Genomic DNA, 10,377 nt, shown 5'->3' with positions numbered 1-10,377 from the left:
CTGTGTGTGCATGCCATGACATGTGTTTGTAATCAGGAGCATCTGTAAAAATGTATATTGTGTACAGTAGACATTCATAATATCCTAATAAATGTATTTCATGAAAAAACAATTTAAAAAACAAAAACTTTTTTAAAAATATTTTATCATTAATGCCTATATTATTAACAGGTGACATTAATTGAATATTATTTTTTTTGTGCTATGCTGTTCTTTTATATTCCACATATGTATATCCTGCCGTGTCTTTGTAGTATAGCAGAGTGTACCTACACCCGTATTCATCACCACACACATCTTCAGATCCGCTCCTTGTTGAATTCGGCCATATGTCATACTTGCCAACTTTTCTTCGTTGGCTTCAGTGAGATCCTGGGGGAGGTGGGCGTGCGGGAGCGGGGATTGACAAATCACATAATCGCTAAGAAACGCGATACTTGCGTCATTAAGCCCTGCCCCCCGCCACTTATCTATTGCGGGGGGCGAGAACAGAGAGGTTTCCCTGTTCTCCCAGGAGCCCGGGAGGTCTCCCAGAAATGCGGGAGTCTCCCGGACATTCTGGGAGAGTAGGCAACTATGCTTTAAAGAAAAGCAGCTAATGAATCTCTAGAGACTGCAGTGTCTTTTACATTTCTGTCTCCATTACTGAAGTCATGTTGTCTTACCTGTCAGTCTTTGATTAAATCTTGGTCTCCATGAAAATGGCCACCTCCATAGGCATCAATAGATGGACATATGACACAATTTCTGAACTGTGTCATCATGCCACAGATGGCGAAGCCAACCACGTCTTGTACTGGCTCAGCATCAGGGAGAATGCCAGACTCTTCACGGAGTGAGGGAGATCACCCCTAGTTCAAGGAGTCTCCCTGACATTCAGGGAGAGTTGGCAAGTATGGTGTATGTATTCCCGATTTACATGCATTTTAAAACATACATTGTATTCGGTATGTGTCCCTTAATGAATCAGTACTATTGCATATAAAAGTGGGCCAATTTGGAGGAAAACAGATTTAAAGATCAGGGGGTAAATGTATTAACCTCCGGTTTCTTCAAATCCCGCGAGTTCGGCATCTTCAGTGCTTAAATTTAAAGCGGCGCTGCCTTGTAATGGGAAACTTCCCTTTACAAGGCAGCGCCGCTTTAAATTTAAGTGCCAAAGTAGCCGAACTTGCGGGAGTTGAAGTAACCGGAGGTTAATACATTTACCCCCAGATGTTTTTAGGGATTTTTTCACCTCCCTGTGTTGCTGGGCCCTAGAGCAGTCTCATGGATTGCTATAGCTATAGCTACATTGTTAGGATAACCCAAGTACAATTGTGTAACATTGTACTACCTTTAAGATCACCTGGGGAGAATGTCTTTTATGCTGGTAGGCAAATTGAAACAAAGTGTTCACTTTTATCCATATTTATTGGAAGTGGACACTCAAGTATAACACAATATTCCTGGACTTGAATAGCACTATTTAAAATGTTGCTTCCTGGTGTAATCCATTTTTGTTTTATAAATCTGTGCAGATTGAAAAAAAAAAACATTTTGAATGCATATTGCTTTAAGATTAAGCATACTCTGGTCTTGCATCTTGCTTACAAATATTCATCATTTCTGGTCTGTTTTCTAAATAAAATTGCTGATATATAGGCTTCAAACACAAAACGTCTATCTACTCCTGACTTTCTGGCTGAATGAAACTGGATTTATTTATGTGATGCAATAATACCTTTCTCATCACTGAATTTAAAGTTCAGCCAGTCATAAAAAAGTAGTAAATACAGGAGTAGACAAACATCTCCCTGAGCACCAATATTTGTTATATATATATATATATATATATATATATATATATATATATATATATATATATATATATATACACATATATATATATATACACATACACACACAAATATTCAAGGGTGGACCTAGACTGCTTCCTCTCCGTATAAGGCTGAGTACACACTACATAAACTTTCGACCAATTTGTTATCACTAACAATTTTACAAACGACTGACATTCCAAAGTTCCAATCAGTCTGCCAATTCATGTGTACACACTATACACGATTTACCTTTAGATCTGTGTTCTTCATCTGGTCCAAGAGCAGTGTGGTCGGTCATTCCTGTCACACTGATTTACACACAACATAAACTTTGACTTTTCCACAATGTCATTATAAATTTTGTTAGCTTCTATGACTCTGAAACAACATATTCAGTCTCAGAACGAATGGACAAATTATTTCACCAACAGCACTCTCTACATTTAACAATACAGACACAGTGACAGGTTCCTACTCTCTCTTGGTCGACAGTCGTGTGAGTGCATACACAATGTAGGATCAGAAGGCAGTTTGAATGAGATTTTTAGCTCTACCGACCAATCAAATGATCATATATATATATATATATATATATATATATATATATATATATATATATATATATATGTGTGTGTATGTGATTAGCAATCAAAAGTTTCATTGTTTAATATAAGAAGTGTGGCATCACAAATATTGCTCTACATAATGGCATTTGCTTTTACTAGTCTGACAGGATACAGTCTATAAACTGGAATAGTGACTCTCTTGTTTCCTCTCAGGATCAGTGCTGTTTATGAGAGTGTCTGACTGGCTAACCACATGGAACAGAAAGCAAATATCCAGGGTAGTTATATTTAGCAGATAGTGCAATTAGTACTGTGTATTGAAGGAATACCATGCAGCCAGTGTTGCCAGCTCATGTGGATAAATTGTGAAGGTGTTTAAAAGCAGAAGGAATTGTATTCTGTATACTTCACCTTAGATAAGAACATACAGTAAGATTAGTAAATGAGTGTAGAGTTCCTTTAAATTCGTTTATATGTTTTAACTATTCAGTTGCTTTTTATTTTAAAAACATTACCAATATGCTATTAAATAAACTTATTGATCTCTAAGTTCACTCATATGAGGCTAAAATGGACCTTTGTGGCTATTTTGTGCTCAGGCTGTACCCAATGGGGATGGGGCCTATCTAGTGAAGATGGCTGATTACCGCTCACTGTCAGAAACCGATGATAGGTCAAAAATAATTTTTGTCAGTCACAACATATACACACAAACAGCGATTTGTGGCCAATTTGGACTAAAACTACCAAACTGACTCTATAAACCATTCATGTAGGGGCATCTTAACTTATTTATTTTTACTAACCCATTGACTAGAGGTGAAAACAACAGTTTTATTGTTTAACCCACCAATCACTAAAGGTGAAAGCTGTGTATACTAGAAGATATACTATATACTAGATATACTAGGAGATAGACATAAAAAGGGAAAAGCTCAGTTGCTAGACAAGCATAGGCGTGCGCACGGGGTGTGCCAGGTGCCTAGGGACACCCTAATCCATTGCTGCATTAAAGAGGGGGCACAAACGCAGTGCAGTTACAAAAGCACTACAGCTGCTTCTCTCAAGCAGCTGCTAAACCAACAAGATGGCTGAAACGGAGCTGCTGTGCAAACCCAGCTGCAGCAGCTCCTTCCATGTTCCTTTCTGGAACTGAAGACGTATGGACTCGGTGTGCTAACTACAGAGGTAAGTCGCACATGGGAAAATAGAGCTCTTACAGCCTAATTATGTTTAATTAATATACACCAATCAGTCACAACACTAAACCACCTGCCTAATATTGTGTTTGTCCCCCTCATGCCACCAAAACAGCTCTGACCCATCGAGGCATGAGCTCTACAAGACCTCTGAAGGTGTCCTGTAGTATCAGGCACCATGAAGTTAGCAGCAGATCCTTTAAGTCCTGTAAGTTGTGAGGAGGAGCCTCCATGCTTTGACTTGTTTTTCCAGCACATCACACAAATGCTTCAATCGGATAGAGATCTCACATATGCTTCAACCAGATAGAGATCTGTGGAATTTGGAGACCAAGTCAACACCTTGAACTCTTTGTCATGTTCCATTCCTGAATTTTTTTTGCAGTGTGGCAGGGTGCATTATCCTGCTGAAAGAGGCCACTGACATCTGGGAATACCTTTGCCAGGAAGAGGTGTACTTGGTCTGCAACAATGTTTAGGAAGATGGTACATGTCAAAGTTACATCCAACTGTTGTCAGTGGTTTTAATGTTGTGGCTGATCAGTGTATGTGTTTAATGATAATGGGCCTGATTCATTAAGGAACTTAGGCAAGAAATTGGGTACGTTTTCTGGACAAAACCATGTTGCAATACAAGGGGTGCAAATTAGTTTATTATTTTGCACATAAGTTAAATGCTGGCTGTTTTTTCATGTAGCACACAAATACTTAGATAGCTTATTTGTACACTGAAATTTAAAGTTGATATATGCGGTCTACATGAAAAAACAGCCAGTATTTAACTTATGTGCTAAATAATAAACTAATTTACACCCCTTGCATCGCAACATGGTTCTGTCCAGAAAACATTCGCAATTTCTTGCCTAATTTCCTTAATGGATCAGGCCAAATGTGTGTATGTAAGAAACTGGTGGTACAACTGTGTGGCATCATATGAATTAGGCACACTATGGTGGCTTAATATGAATTGGGGGCACACTTGGCACAATATGAACTGAGGGCACTACTGTGTGGCATAAAATGATTTGGGGGCACTACAGTGTGGCATAAAATGATTTGGGGGCACTACAGTGCGGCATAATAAGAAATAGAGGCATTACTGTGTGGCATAATATGAAGTAGGTGTACTACTGTGGCAGAATATAAACCAAGGGCACTACTGTGTGCCATATTATGAATTGGGAGCACTACTGTGTGGCATAATATGAACTGGGATACTACTGTGGCAGAATATGAACCGAGGGCACTGCTGTATGGCATATTATGAATTGGGAGCACTACTGTGTGGCATAATTTGAATTGGGGGCACGACTATGGCAAAATAAGAACTGGGGGCACTAATATTTGTCATATTATGAATTGGGAGCATTACTGTGTGGCATAATTTGAATTGGCAGCATTACTGCGGCAAAATAAGAACTGGGGGCACTAATGTGTGGCACATAATGACCTAGTGCTCCCATCTTTGTGACATTTCCAACTTTTCCAATTCTGTCTTCCCCCTCTCTGACTGCAATCTCCTTTCCTTTACCCACCCGTCCTATCACTTCCTCTGCCACCATCTGTTCCTACCCTACTGTAACTGTGTTTAAGATCCTAACTCTACTCTCTTCTTCTACAAACTGTTCTTTTGACCCTGTTCCCTCCAAGTTCCTCTGCTCCCTCTCTCCCATTACCTGTCATCACCTGGCTCAACTTTTTATTCTCTCTCTCCACTGGTATCTTCCCCTGAACCTTCAAGTATGATCTCATCTCCCTTATTCTCAAGAAACCCTCCTTTGACCAATGCTTTTTCTCCAACTATCGCCTCGCATCTTTTCTTCCCTTTGCTTCTAAAATTCTGTAGCGACTTGTCTTCAATTGTCTGACCCACTTTCTCATTTTTTGACTCTTACAGTCTGGCTTCTGTCCCCTTCACGCAACTGAAACTGCCCTCACTAAAGGACTTACACTCAGCTAAGTCTAAAGAGGTCACTTCTCCCTTCTCGTACTCTTTGACTTCCCTGCTGCTTTTGCCACCATCAATCATTCTCTTCTCCCTAGCACCCTTTACTCCCTAGGTCTTCACAAAACAACTCTCTCCTGGTTTGCCTCCTACCTCTCTGGTCACTCCTTTAGTGTCTCTGCTTCCAACTCTCCCTCCAACCTCTTCCTCTTTCTATTGGGAGTCGCCCAAAGCTCTGTTCTTGGCCCTCTGCTCTTTTATCTCTACACCATCTCCCTGTGAACTTATTCAATCATTTGGCCTTCATTTCCATCTCTAAACTGATGACACGCAAGTCTATCTTTCCTCCCCTGACCTCTCTCCTCCTTCCTTTCCAAAGTATCTAGCTGTCTCTCTGCTGTCACTACCTGGATGTTGCAGCGCTTTCTCAAACTCAACATCTCCAAATCCGCTCATCATCTTTCCTTCTGCCAATGTTGCTATCCCTCCCAATATTTCCCTCTCGGATGACAACATAACTCTCTCTCTTGTCACCCGAGCCCACTGCTTGGAGTCACCCTTGACCCTAACAGTGACTTTACCCCTCTTGTCCAGTCCCTCTCTAAATCCTACCACTTCCTCCTCCTTAACATCACTAAAATCTGTCTCTTTCTTCCTCAGGAAACAGCCAAAATCCTGGTCCATCCACTTATCATTTCTAGTTTTGACTATTGCAACCTCCTCACTGGCCTTCCTGTCTCTCACCTTTCTGACCTTCAATACATCCAGTATACTGTGACTAGGCTCATCTTTCTCTCTCGTCGCTCTTCTGCTAATCCTCTGTGCAAATCGCTTCATTGGCTACCTATCCATTACAGAATTCAGTTCAAACTCCTTACCCTCACTTACAAAGCCCTTACCAACACTTCTCCCCCATACATCTGATCTTGTCCCGAGGTACATACCCACCTGGTCACTCCGCCCTGTCCTCCACCTTAATTCACCTCTCATTAGCTCCTCCCATGCGAGCCTCCAATCTTTGGAACTCTTTATCTCACCTCACATGACTATCTCCTGACCTACAATAATTCAAACACTCACTTAAAACTCACCTTTTCAAGCTCACCTATCCTACCACCTCCTGACCACCTTATCCATCACCTCCTCTGCCTTCGCTGACCATCTCCATATTATCCCAGTTGGTTCTACTGTCTCTCATCATCCCACCCTCTAGAATATAAGCTTTAATGGGCAGGGTCATAACTACCTACTGTCCTATGTCTGCCCACTGTCTGACTCCCTCGTACCTCCTGTCTGTAACGCTCCGGTCCCAAAGATAGTACCTGTCTCGTTACCTGCAGTCCATTCATCTGGAAACTGCCAGGTAACGAGATGTTCCAGCATGAGACATTCTCCAGTTCATTCATTCAGCTACATTCAGATCTGTGCAGGTGCAAGCCTATTGCTCTTCAGGACCTCCTCCCTCTTTTTCATTGGCTAAGCACTTCTGGAGCACTATTTAAACCTCCTGGATTCACCTGTCTGATGCCTGTTCTTCAAGCTCACTTCCTGCAGCCTGTGGGTCTGGTTCCTGTTCTCCTGTGTTCCAGTCTGCTCTCAGTTCGTGGTGTGTACTAAACCATCGGTGCTCCAGTACCTCTCTTACCATCTCCAGTGTACTTCATCGTGACAGCTCTGGTTCTCTCATCGCTACCACTCAGAGCCGCTGTTACACCTGTGACTCCTCAGCTGCTATCATGAATTGCCTCCGCTACTCCAGCCTGCTCTCAGTCTCTGGCCGTGTTGAACCTTTGCTGCTCCAGTACCTCACTTACCATCTCCAGTGTACTTCATCGTGACAGCTCCGATTCTCTCATCGCTACCACTCAGAGCCGCTACTACATCTGTGACTCATCAGCTGTTACCACAGGTTACCTCTGCTACTCCAGTCTGCTCTCAGTCTCTGGTTGTGTTGAACTATCGCTGCTCCAGTACCTCTATTACTATCTCCAGTGTACTTCATTGTGACAGCTTCAGTTGTCACATCAATACCACTCAGAGCCGCTACTACATCTGTGACTCATCAGCTGTTACCACGGGTTACCTCCGCTACTCCACTCTGCTCTCAATCTCTGGCCATGTTGAACTATCGCTGCTCCAGTACCTCTATCACCATCTACAGTGGTAATAGAGGTGACAGCTTCAGTTCTCTCGTGACAGCTTCAGTTCTCTCATCGCTAGCGCTCAGAGCCGCTACTCTCTCTGTGACTCATCAGCTGTTACTACGAGTTACCTCCACTACTCCAGTTTGCCTCAGCCTGCGGCCGTGTTGAACTATCACTGTTCCAGTACCTCTATTACCATCTTCAGTGTACTCTATTGTGACAGCTCCAGTTTTCTCTCATCACTACCGTTCAGAGCTGCTATTTCATCTGGGACTCATCAGCTGTTACTACAAGTTACCTCCACCACTCCAGTCGGTCTTCAGCCTCTGGCTGTGTTGAACTATTGCTGCTCCAGTACTTCCATTACCATCTCCAGAGTACTTCATAGTGACAGGCTCTGTCCTCTCATTGTATACCACAGAGCACCTATTCTCCATTGGCTGCTGACCATCAGCCTATATCATTGTTGTGCCTGTATTTATACCACTTGTCTGTGGACTCCATCGTCTCCATCCACTTCACCTGGCTCCCCCACATCGTTCTGCTGTACACTCACTCACGGGACCGCGACCTGCAGATTTGGTGCAGCCAAGACCATACCTCCTTGCGGGGATTCCTGGTGAAAACCACCTGTCTGTTAGACTCTGCACCCGTGGGTGGGCATAGCTATGTTCAGCAGAGCCTAGGGATCAATTTCCTGTAAGCCAACCATCACACTGTCATGTCTTCTGTTACATTCTGTGTGAGTCCCCATAGCATTACTCATACTCATCTGTGTTACTTATGTGTTACCTCATCTTTTTGTGACTTTTCTTGCTGTGTCTGATGCTAAAAATCTGTGGTGCTTTATAAATAAATAATAATATGAAATGGGGGCACTACTGTATGGCATCATATGACCTGGGGGCACTGCTGTGTGACATAATATGATCTGGGGATGAGCTGCGGCGCAGAATATCCCTCTCTAAGTTTCCCTGGGAAATGTGCTGCGCAAGCCTATGTAGACAACAGTTACATTTTTCTACATTTTAGGGCCTGTGTACATGAGCACTAATTCATTTTGTTTCACCAATGTTTTGTTTTTTGACAAATGAACAGAAGAGAAACATTATCTTACATATAGATCATTGATCTCTTTGGAGAGATGGTGTTATAGTGCATTTGCAAGGTAGATGATGGAGCAGGGGTGGGAGTAGACCACTTTCTTCTATCCTCCATCCCAGTCAATTCCATCTCTGTTCCTTTCACCTGTCAAAAATGTAACCACATGGGTGTAGGGTTTAAATTTGGTCTGCTGATAGTTCACGTCAATGTTCTCTTTAAGTGGGCTAATATGAAAATGTAGCCTAAGACAATGTATTTAATTCACAGGTTTTTATAATAAAAATAAGAATAATAAAACATAATTTAAGATGAAAGGAATAGTAAGAGCAAACATGAAAAAGGAATTCTATTGGAACAGTATAGTATTTATACAATGTAACATAAACAACTGAAAAGAGTACTATAAATAAAAAGGTAAAGGTGGGGATAACATTCCCAAGAAACAGTGGCTGTCTACATAAAAGTCAAGGCTCCTATGTCAGAGGAAACCAGAAATTCCACTAAACTTGGTTTATTGATTGGATTATACAGGGACAAAACAGAGATCACATTATGCAGATGAAGCAAAATATATGTAAATAGATTAGTCTGAACTCATATAGCTCCTAGTGTAAAATGAATTAGGGAAAGAGCAACAGGACAAGACTTGTTATTTATATTAGAAAAGGTTAGATTTATCCTTGCCCTATATTTTAGAGACTTTAGGGCATTGATACACTTCAGGGGCCGCATGGGTAGCCCTCTAACCTTCAAAGGGACCACATATGTCGTTTAATCTCAGTTTTCATAAGTATAAAATACTTTTAATAAAAGAAGGAGCCACATATCTGTAACAACATATAAGGTAAGATAAACAAGTGTCACAAGCTACAATAAACAAATCTGAAAATAAAGCAATTGCTGAGGTGAAGGCACTGAGAGATGCGCGTTAAGGCACAGAGGGCCACGCCTGAAACTCTTGTTCCCCTCACTACTTTAAGGCATAAGTCACAATGTGACTGTAGCTATGAGGCAACCACCTGTCAACACCTGAGACACTCTTATAGAACCTGACTATACATTCTACCCTGACTCTGATTATCTAACTTATCCTGAAGTGCTGCTTTGGGAATCTATTGTTCAGAGCAGCAATGCAAAATGGATGTTTTTTTCGTTCTCAACTCTTCCATTCCTCAATTGTTCAGCGTGTAGAACAGCAGCTATCACTTAGAAGTCCTATTCACTTGACCAAATATTTAGATTAGAAAACTGTGTTCAAGAGGACAGGCGCTTTTTAGCACTGGAGTATTATAATACCACTTTTATGCATCATGATCGGAATACACTCAAAGCAGGAATGGGATCATTGGAAAAAATTTTGTACCTGGTCTGATAATATACATTAGAGAATTTATACAAGCTGGTGCTGTAAATGGTGCAAAAATGGCTGTAACCTATAACAATCAATCAGACTGTGATGGAATGAAGCAAACGTAAGGTTGCTGTGGGTTACAGCTCCATTTTACTGTGCACCAATTAACATATATGTCCCTCAGTATTTGGCAATATGTCTGTGTAAAGAGATCTGCTAATAGAGCAGTTTGTAAACTAAGACAC

This window comes from Mixophyes fleayi, chromosome 4 (assembly GCF_038048845.1).
Source record: "Mixophyes fleayi isolate aMixFle1 chromosome 4, aMixFle1.hap1, whole genome shotgun sequence".
In the NCBI taxonomy this organism is placed as follows: domain Eukaryota; kingdom Metazoa; phylum Chordata; class Amphibia; order Anura; family Limnodynastidae; genus Mixophyes; species Mixophyes fleayi.
Note: the sequence above shows the minus strand (reverse complement) of the source record.